We start from the raw sequence: 16,390 nt of genomic DNA on the forward strand, positions 1-16,390 counted from the left end.
TATCCCCATCTTTTTTTTTATTTGAATCTGATTATAATAGAATGCTTTTTTTTTTCATTTCTATTATGAGAATTATGCGGGAACTTTTGAATTCATTAAATACATATTATTTTATTAAATATTAAAAACCCCTTTCTCCAATTTTATAGATTTTTATTTCATCTATATTGGATACCTTTATTTGTTTGAATCAGAACTAATTCTAATATCTATATATTAACAATTCAATATACACAGATATAGACCACATATCTACTTATCTTCTATGTACCTACTTATCTTCTTTTTTTCATACAATTTAGAATACTCGAATGGTCGATTCTTTACTTTTTTTTTGTTTTTGCTTAAAAAAAAAGAAAATAAACAATCCATTTATTCATATACAATTTATATAACTAAACGAATCTAGTGGCTAAAAAAACCATTCTTTGAATTGAATATAATATAGAATTAGACATTTACTTAGAAATATGGAATTCCTTAATAAATATTTACTAAAATTTATATTTATTCAAATTTACTTTAAGTACTAATAAATAATCTTTTTGAAAGAAATCAATTTAATAATATATATATAGAATAGTAGATCGAAATAAATTATATTCATATAATATTAATTATTATCTTGCACTTTATGTTATCAGATAAAATAAATAATAGAAATAATAAAATTGGGTTTGATTTTCTATATTTTCTTTCTCTATTTTGATGTTTGTATTAATTTGAATTTTGTTACAAATAACTAAAAATTGATAACTAAGATCCCATTCAATTCTTCTGCATATGTATATTTCGTTTACATTAGCCGGTTTAGCTCAAAGGTTAGAGCATCGCATTTGTAATGCGATTGTCATCGGTTGGAATCCGATAACCGACTTTTCTCTATTTGTTTTTACATAATTGATATATCTTTTTTAGAAATAAAAAAATTGGCCGAGCGGATAAGTCAACTTCAAAGTGGATTTGTTGTGCGAAGAGTGCGTTATGACCCGTGGCCGCCTGCCTGGTCTGGTGGGGTCCTCCGTTGTGGGTAAACGAGAAACCCGACTCTACGAACTCGAGGAAAGGCTGCACAGCAATAGTAGGGGCGTTAAGACCTGAGCTTTTTGTAGTGCTAGCTGGAATGCAAGTGAATGAATCCGATCCCCTAGCGAGTGAAGTGCTTAAGCCCCTTTCTCTAAGAGAAAGAAAGGGGCAGCATTGGGAACCTCCATTTCTTTCTTCGGAGCCGTTCCTTTTCCCGTCCCCCCGCCCTGGCATAGCGCTTCACTTCTGATTATTCGGAAGAATCCACTGACTTCTCCCTTCATCACTGATTTGGGGGAAAGGAACCGTCTACTAGTTGGCAAGCTAGACATCAAGTAAGTGGCTTGATGAGGATAACTAAGCTGACACGCCGGAGTTGGCTACTGGCACAACAGGGTGGTGCCTTACCGCACTACAGGCGAACGCGCGGTAGCGTTCGTGGTGGTGCTTCAGGATTCCAATGTACTGTGTCCAAGATCAGAACGAGCTTGTCGGTGGACCATTGGCGTCCCATTCTGGAGTGAATTTCATTTTTTCACAAAACTCCCCAAAAAGCCATCTAACTGTGTCGTGCCACTCCGCCAAACTTGGCCATGTGCAAAACCCACAGAACTCTAAACTTTCATGCACCAAGAATTTTATGGTACTCATTTGGGGACATTTGTAGGCCATTCCAACCTTCACATCTCAAAAATAAGGAATTTCAATTTTTCACAAAATACCCCACCAAAACATCTACCTAAGCCATGCCACACCGACCAACTTGGCCATGTGCAAAACACACAGAACTCAAAACATAAGTGCACCAAGAATTTTATGGTACTCATTTGGGGACATTTGGAGGCCATTCCAACCTTCACATCTCAAACCCCATGAATTTCATTTTTTCACAAAACACTCCACCAAGCCATCTACCTGAGCCATGGCACACCGACCAACTTGGCCATGTGCAAAACACACCGAACTCAAACATTCGTGGACCAAGAATTTTAGGGTACTCATTTGGGGACATTTGGAGGCCATTCCAACCTTCACATTTCAAAAACCATGAATTTCATTTTTTTCACAAAACACCCCACCAAACCATCTACCTAAGCCGTGCTACATCGACCAACTTGGCCATGTGCAAAACACACCGAACTCAAAACATTGATGCACCAAGAATTTTATGGTACTCATTTAGGGACACTTGGAGGCCATTCCAACCTTTACATCTCAAAAACCATGAATTTCATTTTTTCACAAAACACTCCACCAAGCCTATCTAAGTCGTGCCACACCGACCAACTTGGCCATATGCAAAACACACCGAAGTCAAAACATTGGTGCAGCAAGAATTTTATGGTACTTATTTGGGGACACTTGGTGGCCATTCCAACCTTTACATCTCAAAAACCATGAATTTCATTTTTTCACCAAACTCCCCACCAAGTCATCTAGCTAAGTCGTGGCACACCAACCAACTTGACCATGTGCAAAATCCACCCAACTCAAAACTTTCGTGCAACGAGACTTCATGGTATTCATCAGGGGGCATTTGGAGGCCATTCCAACCTTAACATCTCAAAAACCATGAATTTCAGTTTTTCAGAAAACACCCCACCAAGCAATCTAGCTTTGTCGTTCCACATCGCCAAACTCAACATGTTCAACACCCACACAACTCAACTGTTGTGCACCAATACTTTTGTGGCACTCCTTCGGGGACATTTGTAGGTTGTTCCAACATTCACATCTAAAAAACCATAAATTTCAATTTTTCACAAAACACGCCACCGAGCAATCTAGCTATGCCTTGCCCCACCGCCAAACTTGGTAATGTGCAAAACCCACACACCTCAAAACTTGGTGCACCAAGACTTTCATGGTAATCATTTGGGGACATTTGGAAGCCATTCCAACCCCCACGTCTCAAAAACTATGAATTTCAATTTTCACAAAACTCCTCACCAAGTCATCTATCTAAGCCGTGAGACACCACCAAACTGGGCCATGTGCATAATCCACCCAACTCAAAACTTTCGTGCAACGAGACTTCATGGTATTCATAAGGGGGCATTTGGAGGCCATTCCAACCTTAACATCTCAAAAACCATGAATTTCAGTTTTTCACAAAACACCCCACCAAGCAATCTAGCTTGTCGTTCCACAATGCCAAACTCAACATGTTCAAGACCCACACAACTCAACTTTGTGCACCAAGACTTTTGTGGCACTCCTTTGGGGACATTTGTAGGTCGTTCCAACATTCACATCTAAAAAACCATAAATTTCAATTTTCACAAAACACCCCACCAAGCAATCTAGCTATGCCTTGCCCCACCGCCAAACTTGGTAATGTGCAAAACCCACACACCTCAAAACTATTGTGCACCAAGACTTTCGTGGTAATCATTTGGAAATATTTGGAGGCCATTACAACCTTCACAATCAAAAAACGACAAATTTCAGTTTTTCACAAAACATCTCACCATGCAATGTAGCTTTGGCTTGCCACACCGTAAAACTTAGCCATGTGCAAAACCCACACAACTCAAAACTTTTGTGCACCAAGACTTTTGTGCACTCCTTTGGGAAATTTGTAGGCTATTCCAAACTTCACATATAAAAAACCACGAATTCATTTTTCATAAAACTCTGCATCAAGCTATATCTAGCTATGTTGTGCCACACCGCCAAACTTGGCCATGTGCAAAACATACACAACTCAAACTTTTGTGCACCAAGACTTGCATAGAATTTATTTAGGGACATTGGAGGCCTTCCAACCCTCACATCCCAAATCAATAAATTTCAAGTTTTCACAAGACTCCCGACCAAGCTATCTAGCTAAGTTGTGCCACACCACCAAATATGGCCATGTGTAAAATCAACCGACTAAAAACTTTTGTGCACCAAGACATTTATGGTATTCATTTGGGGACATTTGTAGGCCTTTCCAACCTTAACATCTCAAAAACCAGGAATTAATCTTTCACAAAACTCCCCCCAAGCTATCTAGCTTGTCGTGCCGCACCACCAAAATGGCCAAGTGCAAAATTCACCGAACTTAAAAATTTGTGCACCAAGACATTTATGTATTCGTTTCGGGACATTTGTAGGCCTTTCCAACTTCACATCTTAAAAACCATGAATTTCAATTTTTCACAAAAACTCCCCTACAAGCCATCTAGCTAAGACGTGAAACACCGCCAAACTTGGCTATCTGCAAACCCGGCCAACTCAAAATTTTCGTGCAACCAAAACTCTCATGGTATTCATTTAGGGGCATTTGGAGGCCGTCCCAACCTTCACATCTCAAAAACCACGAATTTCATTTTTCATAAAACTCCGCACTAAGCCATATCTAGTTATGTCGTGCCACACCACCAAACTTAGCCATGTGCAAAACATACACAACTAAAAACTTTTATGCACCAAGACTTTCATGGAACTCATTTGCGGACATTTGGAGGCATTCCACCCCTCACATCTCAAAAACAATAAATTTCAAGTTATCACAAAACTCTCGACCAAGCTATCTAGCTATGCCGTGCCACACCGCTAAACATGGCCATGTGTAAAATCCACCGAACTAAAAACTTTTGTGTACCAAGACATTTATGGTATTCATTTTGGACATTTGTAGGCCTTTCCAACCTTAACATCTTAAAAAACCATGAATTTCATTTTTCACAAAACTCCCCACCAAACTATCTAGCTTTGTCGTGCCACACCACCAAACATGCCATGTGCAAAATCCACCGAACTAAAAACTTTGTGCACCAAGACATTTATGGTATCATTTCGGGACATTTGTAGGCCTTCCAAACTTCACATCTCAAAAACCCATGGAATTTCAATTTTCACACAACTCCCAACAAGCCATCTAGCTAAGACGTGAAACACTGCCAAACTTGTCATGTGCAAAACCCGCCCAACTCAAAAGTTTCGTGCAACAAGACACTCATGGTATTCATTTGGGGCATTTTGAGGTCATTCCCACCTTAACATTTCAAAAACCATGAATTTTAGTTTTTCATAAAACTGCACACCAAGCCATCTAGCTATGTTGTGCCATACCGCCAAACAGGGCCATGTGCAAAACCTACCCAACTCAAACATTTCATGCACAAAGACTTTCATGGTATTCATTTAGGGACATTTGTAGGCCTTTCCAAACTTCACATCTCAAAAACCACGAATTTCAGTTTTTCATAAAACTCCGCACCAAGCCATATCTAGCTATGTCGTGCCACACCACTAAACTTGGCCATGTGCAAGACCCACACAACTCAAAACTTTTGTGCACCAAGACTTTTGTGCACTCCTTTGATGACATTTGTAAGTCGTTCAATCTTCACATTTCAAAAACCACGAATTCATTTTTTCATAAAACTCCGCGCCAAAGCCATATCTAGCTATGTCGTGGCACACCGCCAAACTTTGCCATGTGCAAAAACATACACAACTCAAAACATTTTGTGCACCAAGACTTTCGTGGTAATCATTTGGGGAAATTTGGAGGCCATTCCAACCTCACATCTAAAAAACACGAATTTCATTTTTTCACAAAACTACACACCAGGCCATCTAAGTATGGTCGTGCCACACCGCCAAACATGGCCTTGTGCAAAATCCACAAAACTCAAAACTTTTGTGCACCAAAGACATTTATGTATTCATTTGGTGACATTTGAAGGCCTTTCAACCTTCACACCTTAAAAGCCGCGAATTTCAATTTTTCACAAAACTCCCCACCAAACTTGAGTCGTGACACACCGCAAACTTGGCGATGTGCAAAACCCACCCAACTTAAAACTTCGTGCATGAAGACTTTTGTGGCACTCCTTTAGGGACATTTGTAGTTCATTCCAACCTTTACATCTCAAAAACCACGAATTTTCGTTTTTTCACAAAACACCCCACCAAGCAATCTAGCTATGACGTGCCCTACCGCCAAACAAAGCCATGTGCATAACCCACACGACTAAAACTTTTTGTGCAACAAGACATTCATGGTACCATTTGGGGGCATTTGGAGGCCATTACAACCTTCATATCTCAAACACGACGAATTTCAGTTTTTCACAAAACACCCCATCAAGATATCTAGCTTTGTCGTGCCACACCGCCAAACTTGGCCATGTGCAAAACCCACACAACTCAAACCTTTGAGCACTAAGACTTTTGGTGGCACTCCTTTGGGGACATTTGTAGGGCGTTCCAACCTTCACATCTCAAAAACCAAGAATTTCATTTTTCATAAAACTCTGCACCAAGCTATATCTGCTATGTCGTGCCACACCGCCAAACTTCACCATGTGAAAAACCTACAGAACTCAAAACTTTGGTGTACCAAGACTTTCATGCTATTCATTTGGGACATTTGGAAGTCATTCCAACCTCACATCTCAAAAACAATGAATTTCAATTTTCACAAAACTCCCTACTAAGCCATCTAGCTAAGCCGTGAAACACCGCAAAACTTAGCATTGTGAAAAACCCACCCAACTAAAAAAATTCATGCAAGAAGACTTTTATGGTATTCATTTCGGGGCATTTGGAGGCCATTCCAACCTTAACATCTCAAAAAACCACGAATCTCAATCTTTCACAAAATTCCCCACCAAGCCATCTAGCTATGCCTTGCCACACAGCCAAACTTGGCCATGTGCAAAACATACACAACTCAAAACTTTTTGTGCACCAAGACTTTAGTGGTAATCATTTGGGGAAATTGGAGGCCATTCCAACCCTCACATCTAAAAAACCACGAATTTCATTTTTTCACAAAACTGCACACCAGGCCATCTAAGTATGCCGTGCCACACCGCCAAACATGGCCGTGTGCAACATCCACAGAACCAAAACTTTTGTGCACAAAGACATTTATGGTATTCATTTAGGGACATTTGTAGGCCTTCCAACTTCACACCTCAAAAACCACGAATTTCAATTTTCACAAAACTCCTCGTCAAACTTGAGTTGTGACACACCGCCAAACTTGGCGATGTGCAAAACCCACCCACATAAAACTTTCGTGCATCAAGACTTTTGTGGTACTCCTTAGGGACATTTGTAGGTCATTCCAACCTTCACATCTCAAAAACCACGAATTTCTGTTTTTTCACAAAACACCCCCACCAATTAATCTAGCTATGACGTGCCCTACCGCCCAAACAAAGCCATGTGCAAAACCCACACAACTAAAACTTTTTTGCAGCAAGACATCATGGTACTCATTTGGGGGCATTTGGAGGCCATTACAACCTTCATATCTCAAACACGACGAATTTCAGTTTTTCACAAAAACCCCATCAGATATCTAGCTTTGTCGTGCCACACCGCCAAACTTGGCCATGTGCAAAACCCACACAACTCAAAACCTTTGAGCACTAAGACTTTTGTGGCACTCCTTTGGGGACATTTGTAGGGCGTTCCAACCTTCACATCTCAAAAACCAAGAATTTCATTTTTCATAAAACTCTGCACCAAGCTATATCTAGCTATGTCGTGCCACACCGCCAAACTTCACCATGTGAAAAACCTACAGAACTCAAAACTTTTGTGTACCAAGACTTTCATGCTATTCATTTGGGGACATTTGGAAGTCATTCTAACCCTCACATCTCAAAACAATGAATTTCAATTTTTCACAAACTCCCTACTAAGCCATCTAGCTAAGCCGTGAAACACCGGCAAAACTTAGCCATGTGAAAAACCCACCCAACTAAAAAAATTCATGCAAGAAGACTTTTATGGTATTCATTTCGGGGCATTTGGAGGCCATTCCAACCTTAACATCTCAAAAACCACGAATCTCAATCTTTCACAAAATTCCCCACCAAGTCATCTAGCTATGCCTTGCCACACAGCCAAACTTGGCCATGTGCAAAACATACACAACTCAAACTTTTTGTGCACCAAGCAATCTAGCTATGACGTGCCCTACCGCAAACAAAGCCATGTGCAAACCCACACAACTAAAACTTTTTTGCAGCAAGACATTCATGGTACTCATTTGGGGCATTTGGAGGCCATTACAACCTTCATATCTCAAATACGACGAATTTCAGTTTTTCACAAAACACCTTGTCGTGCCACACCACCAAACTTGGCCATGTGCAAAACCATCACAACTCAAAACTTTGTGCACTGAGACTTTTGTGGTATTCATTTGGGGGCATTTGGAGGGCATTCCAACCTTCACATCTCAAAAACGACGAATTTCAGTTTTTGACAAAAACACCCCACCAAGTAATCTAACTTTGTCGTGCTACACCGCCAAACTTGGCCATGTGCAAAACCCGCCCAACTCAAAACTTTCGTGCAACAAGATCTTATGGTAGTCCTTTGGGGGAATTTTGAGGCCATTCCAACCTTAACATCTCAAAAACCATGAATTTTAGTTTACATAAAACTGGCATACCAAGCCATCTAGCTATACCGTACCACACCTCCAAACAGAGCCATGTGCAAAACCCACCCAACTCAAACATTTCGTGCACAGACACTTTCATGGTATTCTTTTGGGGGCATTTGGAGGGCATTCCAACCTTCACATCTCAAAAATGACGAATTTCATTTTTTCACAAAACACCCCCACCAAGCAATCTAGCTTTGTCGTGCTACACCGCCAAACTTGGCCATGTGCAAGACCCACACAACTCAAAACTTTTGTGCACCAAGAATTTTGTGGCACTCCTTTGATAACATTTGTAGGCCGTTCCAATCTTCACATCTCAAAAACCACGAATTACATTTTTTCATAAAACTCCGCACCAAGCCATATCTAGCTATGTCGTGCCACACCACCAATCTTGGCCATGTGCAAAACATACACAACTCAAAAAATTTTGTGCACCAAGACATTTATGGTATTCATTTGAGGACATTTGTAGGCCTTTCCAACCTTAACATCTCAAAAACCATGAATTTCATTTTTCACAAAACTCCCCACCAAGCTATCTAGCTTTGCCGTGCCACACCACCAAACATGGCCATGTGCAAAATTCATCGAACTCAAAACTTTATTGCACTAAGAGATTTATGGTATTCATTTCGGGACATTTGGAGGCCATTCCAACCTTCACATCTAAAACCTCATCAATTTCATTTTTTCAGAAAACATTCCATCAAGCCATCTACCTAAACCGTGGCACACCGACCAAGTTGGCCATGCGCAAAACACACCGAACTCAAAACATTCGTGCACCAAGAATTTTATGGTAATCATTTGGGGACATTTGGAGGCCATACCAACCTTCATATTTCAAAAACCATGAATTTCATTTTTTCACAAAACACTCCACCAAGCCTATCGAAGCCGTGCCACACCGACCAACTTGGCCATGTGCAAAACACACCGAACTCAAAACATTGGTGCACCAAGAATTTTATGGTACTTATTTGGGGAGACTTGGAGGCCATTCCAACCTTTACATCTCAAAAACCATAAATTTCATTTTTTCACCAAACTCCCCACCAAGCCATCTAGCTAAGTCGTGGCACACCAACCAACTTGGCCATCTGCAAAACACACCGAAATCAAAACATTTGTGCACCAAGAATTTTATGGTACTTATTTGGGGACACTTGGAGGCCATTCCAACCTTTACATCTCAAAAACCATGAATTTCATTTTTTCACCAAACTCCCCACCAAGCCATCTAGCTAAGTCGTGGCAAACCAACCAACTTTGCCATGTGCAAAACCCACTGAACTCAAAACTTTCGTGCACTAAGAGTTTTATGTTATTGATTTGAGGACATTTGGAGGCCATTCCAACCTTCACCTCTCAAAAATCATGAATTTCATTTTTTTACAAAACACCCCACCAAGCCATTTACTTAAGCCGTGCTACACCGACCACCTTGGCCATTTGCAAAACACACCGAAATAAAAACATTGGTGCTCCAAGAATTTTATTGTACTCAATTGTGGACATTTGGAGGCTATTCCAACCTTCACATCTCAAAAACCATGAATTCCATTTTTTCAGAAAATACCCTACCAAGCCATCTACCTAAGCCGTGCCACACCGAAAAACTTGGCCATGTGTAAAACACACCGAACTCAAAATATTCGTGTACCAAAAATTTTATGCTACACATTTGGGGACATTTGGAGGCCAATCCAACCTTCACATCTCAAAAACTATCAATTTCATTTTTTTCACAAAACACCCCACCAAGCCATCTACCTAAGTCGTGCCACACCGACCAACTTGGCCATGTGTACAACACACCGAACTAAAAACATTGGTCCACCAAAAATTTTATGGTACTCATTTGGGAACATTTGGAAGCCATTCCAACCTTCACATCTCAAAAACCATGAATTTCATTTTTCACAAAACACCCCACCAAGCCATCAACCTAAGCCGTGCTACACCGACCAACTTCGCAATGTGCAAAACACACCGAACTCAAAACATTGGTGCACCAAGAATTTTATGGTACTCATTTGGGGACACTTGGAGGCCATTCCAACCTTTACATCTCAAAAACCATGAATTTCATTTTTTTACAAAACACTCCACCAAGCCTATCTAAGCCGTGCCACAACGACCAACTTGGCCATGTGCAAAACACACCGAACTCAAAACATTCGTGCACCAAGAATTTATGGTACTCATTTGGGGACATTTGGAGTGCATTCCAACCTGCAAATCTAAAAAACCATGAATTTCATTTTTTCACAAAACTCCCCGCCAAGCCATCTAGCTAAGTCGTGCCACACCAACCAACTTGGCCATGTGCAAAACCAACTGAACTCAAACTTTCGTGCACTAAGAATTTTATGTTATTGATTTGGGGACATTTGGAGGCCATTCCAACCTTCACCTCTCAAAAACCATGAATTTCATGTTTTTTACAAAACACCCCACCAAGCCATCTACCTAAGTCGTGCTACACCGACCAACTTGGCCATGTGCAATTTACACCGAACTAAAAACATTAGTGCACCAAGAATTTTATGGTACTCATCTGGGGACCTTTGGAGGCCATTCAATCCTTCACATCTAAAAAACAATGAATTTCATTTTTTCACAGAACACCCCACCATTCCGTTTACCTAAGCCGTGCCACACCGACAAACTTGGCCATGTGTAAAACACACCGAACTCAAAACATTCATGCACCAAGAATTTTATGGTACACATTTGGGGACATTTGGAGGACAATCCAACCTTCATATCTCAAAAACCATGCATTTTATTTTTTCACAAAACACCCCACCAAGCCATCTACCTAAGTCGTGCCACACCGACCAACTTGGCCATGTGCAAAACACACCGAACTGAAAACATTCATGCACCAAGAATTTTATGGTACACATTTGGGGACATTTGGAGGCCAATCCATCCTTCACATCTCAAACCCCATGAATTTCATTTTTTCACAAAACACTCCACCAAGCCATCTACTTAAGCCGTGGCACACCGATCAACTTGGCCATGTGCAAAACACACCGAACTCAAAACATTCATGCACCAAGAAATTTAGGGTACTCATTTGGGGACATTTGAGGCCATTCCAACCTTCACATCTCAAAAACCATGAATTTCATTTTTTTCACAAAAACAATCCACCAAGCCATCTGCCTATGCCGTGCTATATCGACCAACTTGGCCATGTGCAAAAAAACACCGAACTCAAAGCATCGGTGCACCAAGAATTTTATGGTACTCATTTGGGGACACTTGGAGGCCATTCCAACCTTTACATCTCAAAAACCATGAATTTCATATTTTCACAAAACACTCCACCAAGCCTATCTAAGCCGTGCCACACCGACCAACTTAGCCATGTGCAAAACACACTGAACTCAATACATTCGTGCACCAAGAATTTTATGTTACTCATTTGGGGACATTTGGAGGCCAATCCAACCTTCACATCTCAAAAACCATGAATTTCGGTTTTTCACAAAATACCCCACCAAGCCATCTACCTAATTCGTGCCACGCCGACCAACATGGCCATGTGCAAAACATACCGAACTCAAAACATTTGTGCACCAAAAATTTTATGGTACTCATGTTGGGACATTTGGATGCAATTCCAACCTTCATATCTCAAAAACCATGAATTTCAATTTTTCACAAAATACTGCACCAAGCCATCTACCTAAGCTGTGCAACACCGACCAACTTGGCCATGTTCAAAACACGCCGAACTCAAAACATTCGTGCACCCAGAATTTTATGGTACTCGTTTGGGGACATTTGGAGGCCATTCCAACCTTCACATTTCAAAAACCATGAATTTCATTTTTTTACAAAACTCCCCAACAAGCCTTCTAGCTAAGTCGTGCCACACCAACCAACTTGGACATGTGGAAAACCCACTTAACTCAAAACTTTCATGCACTAAGAATTTTATGGTATTGATTTGGGGACATTTGGAGGCCAATCCAACCTTCACATCTCAAAAACCATGAATTTCATTTTTTTCACAAAACAACCCACTAAGCCATCTACCTAAGTCGTGCCACACCGACCAACTTGGCCATGTGCACAACACACCGAACTAAAAACATTGGTCCAGAAAGAATTTTATGGTACTCATTTGGGGACATTTGGAGGCCAATCCAACCTTCACATCTCAAACACCATGAATTTCGTTTTTTCACAAAACATCCCACCAAGCCGTCAACCTAAGCCGTGCTACACCGACCAACTTGGCCATGTGCGAAACACACCGAACTCAAACCATTGGTGCACCAACAATTTTATGGTACTCATGTTGGGACATTTGGGGGCAATTCCAACCTTCACATCTCAAAAACCATGAATTTCATTTTTTCAGAAAATACCCCACCAAGCCATTTACCTAAGCCGTGTCACACCGACCAACTTGGCCATGTTCAAAACACACCGAACACAAAACATTCGTGCACCAAGAACGTTATGGTACTCATTTGGGGACATTTGGAGGCCATTCCACCCTTCACATCTCAAAAACCAAGAATTTCATTTTTTCACAAAACTCCCCACCAAGTCATCTAGCTAAGTCGTGCCACACCAACCAACTTGGCCATGTGTAAAACCCACTTAACTCATAAATTTCGTGCACTAACAATTTTATCGTATTGATTTCGAGACATTTGTAGGCCATTCCAACCTTCACATCTCAAAAACCATGAATTTCATTCTTTTACAAAACACCCCACCAAGGTATCTACCTAAGTCGTGCTACACCGACCAACATGGCAATGTTCAAAACACACCGAACTCAAAAAATTGGTGCACCAAGAATTTTAAGGTACTCATTTGGGGACACTTGGAGGCCATTCCAAACTTTACATCTCAAAAACCATAAATTTCATTTTTTCACAAAACACCCCACCAAGCCATCTACCTAAGTCGTGCCACACCGACCAGCTTGGCCATGTGCAAAACACACCGAACTCAAAACATTTGTGCACCAACAATTTTATGGTACTCATGTTGAGACATTTGGAGGCAATTCCAACCTTCACATCTCAAAAAACATGAATTTCATTTTTTCACAAAATACCCCACCAAGCCATTAACCTAAGCCGTGCCACACCGACCAACTTGGCCATTTTCAAAACAAACCGAACTCAAAACATTCGTGCACCAAGAATTTTATGGTACTCATTTGGGGACAGTTGGAGGCCATTCCAACCTTCACATCTCAAAAACCATGAATTTCATTTTTTCACAAAAACAATCCACCAAGCCATCTGCCTATGCCGTGCTACACCGACCAACTTGGCCATGTGCAAAAAAACACCGAACTTAAAGCATTGGTGCACCAAGAATTTTATGGTACTCATTTGGGGACACTTGGAGGCCATTCCAACCTTTACATCTCAAAAACCATGAATTTCATTTTTTCACAAAACACTCCACCAAGCCTATCTAAGCCGTGCACACCGACCAACTTGGCCATGTGCAAAACACACCGAACTCAATACATTCGTGCACCAAGAATTTTATGTTACTCATTTGGGGACATTTGGAGGCCAATCCAACCTTCACATCTCAAAAACCATGAATTTCGGTTTTTCACAAAATACCCCACCAAGCCATCTACCTAATTCATGCCACGCCGACCAACATGGCCATGTGCAAAACGTACCGAACTCAAAACATTTGTGCACCAATAATTTTATGGTACTCATGTTGGGACATTTGGAGGCAATTCCAACCTTCACATCTCAAAAACCATGAATTTCAATTATTCACAAAATACTACACCAAGCCATTTACCTAAGCTGTGCAACACCGACCAACTTGGCCATGTTCAAAACACACCGAACTCAAAACATTCGTGCACCCAGAATTTTATGGTACTCGTTTGGGGACATTTGGAGGCCATTCCAACCTTCACATTTCAAAAACCATGAATTTCATTTTTTCACAAAACTCCCCAACAAGCCTTCTAGCTAAGTCGTGCCAGACCCACCAACTTGGACATGTGCAAAACCCACTTAACTCAAAACTATCGTGCACTAAGAATTTTATGGTATTGATTTGGGGATATTTGGAGGCCATTCCAACCTTCACCTCTCAAAAACCATGAATTTCATGTTTTTTACAAAACACCCCACCAAGCCATCTACCTAAGTCGTGCTACACCGACCAACTTGGCCATGTGCAAAACACACCGAACTAAAAGCATTAGTGCACCAAAAATTTTATGGTACTCATTTGGGGACATTTGGAGGCCATTCAATCCTTCACATCTAAAAAACCATGAATTTCATTTTTTCACAGAACACCCCACCAAGTCGTCTACCTAAGCCGTGCCACACCGACAAACTTGGCCATGTGTAAAACACACCGAACTCAAAACATTGATCCACCAAGAAGTTTATGGTACACATTTGGGGACATTTGGAGGACAATCCAACCTTCATATCTCAAAAACCATGCATTTTATTTTTTCACAAAACACCCCACCAAGCCATCTACCTAAGTCGTTCCACACCGACCAACTTGGCCATGTGCAAAACACACCGAACTGAAAACATTCGTGCACCAAGAATTTTATGGTACACATTTGGGGACATTTGGAAGCCAATCCCTCCTTCACATCTCAAACCCCATGAATTTCATTTTTTCACAAAACACTCCACCAAGCCATCTACCTAAGCCGTGGCACACCGACCAACTTGGCCATGTGCAAAACACACCGAACTCAAAACATTCGTTAATGTGACCCAAACAAGCCCAAGCTCAAGTGCATCAACAAGCCCAAGCCCACATCAAGGCCCAATCACTAGAAGCATGATGAGAAAGATTCACATGGGCCTCTCACAAGATGATCAAGTCAATCATGGGCTTTTTACATTATTCACATGGGCTAAAGAAATCTCTAAAATATGAGATTATGCATGAAGGAAGTAGTATAGATTTAAATTGGGCCATTGTTTAGGCCTTGTTTTTCTAGAATAATAAGTCAAACATTGTGTAGTTAAATTGATAAAATTGGGCTTGACTAAGCCCAATAGGAGATTTGGCCATGAGCTACCAAAGGTCAAAGGTGGACTAAGTGGAAGTCAACATTCCTTCCTACACCTCATGAATCATGCATACCATGGAGCCAAGTCCACACTCCACCCATGTGCCTCCTTCATCCAAGGGCTAAGAGAGTGTCTTCTTTTCCAAGTCTTCATCCAAAGGCTAGGAAGATGCCTCCTTCTCCAAGCCACCATCCAAGGGTGATGATTAAAGCTTCTCCTCCAAGTTTGATTAAAGCTTCTCCTTCAAGAGTTAAAATGTACAAATGGTCTACTTTTGGCTTTTAGATTAAGCTTGGAGGAGAAGCTTTAATCATCACCCTTGGATGGTGGCTTGGAGAAGGAGGCATATTCCTAGTCTTTGGATGAAGGCTTGGAAAAGAAGACACTCTCTTAGCCCTTGGATGAAGGAGGCACATGGGTGGAGTGTGGACTTGGCTCCATGGGATGCATGATCCATGAGGTGTAGGAAGGAATGTTGACTTCCACTTAGTCTACCTTTGACCTTTGGTAGCTCATGGCCAAATCTCCTATTGGGCTTAGTCAAGCCCAATTTTATTAATTTTACTACACAATGTTTGACTTATTATTCTAGAAAAACAAGGCCTAAACAATGGCCCAATTTAAATCTATACTACTTCCTTCATGCATAATCTCATATTTTAGAGATTTCTTTAGACCATGTGAATAATGTAAAAAGCCCATGATTGACTTGATCATCTTGTGAGAGGCCCATGTGAATCTTTCTCATCATGCTTCTAATGATTGGGCCTTGATGTGGGCTTGGGCTTGTTGATGCACTTGAGCTTGGGCTTGTTGGGGTCACATCATCCCCTCCCCCTTGAAGAGGATTTGCCCTTAAATCTTGGTGGTCACCCTCTTCATC

At 41.0% G+C, this 16,390-nt stretch overlaps 1 non-coding gene across 1 annotated transcript; it reads left to right on the forward strand.

Moving 5' to 3' along the window:
* Nucleotides 1–804: 804 nt before the first annotated feature.
* Nucleotides 805–877, forward strand: TRNAT-UGU. Its single transcript has one exon. It is a non-coding gene; the product is annotated as a tRNA-Thr (tRNA).
* Nucleotides 878–16,390: the final 15,513 nt, after the last annotated feature.

The sequence above is a fragment of the Vigna unguiculata genome, chromosome 7 (assembly GCF_004118075.2).
Source record: "Vigna unguiculata cultivar IT97K-499-35 chromosome 7, ASM411807v1, whole genome shotgun sequence".
In the NCBI taxonomy this organism is placed as follows: Eukaryota; Viridiplantae; Streptophyta; class Magnoliopsida; order Fabales; family Fabaceae; genus Vigna; species Vigna unguiculata.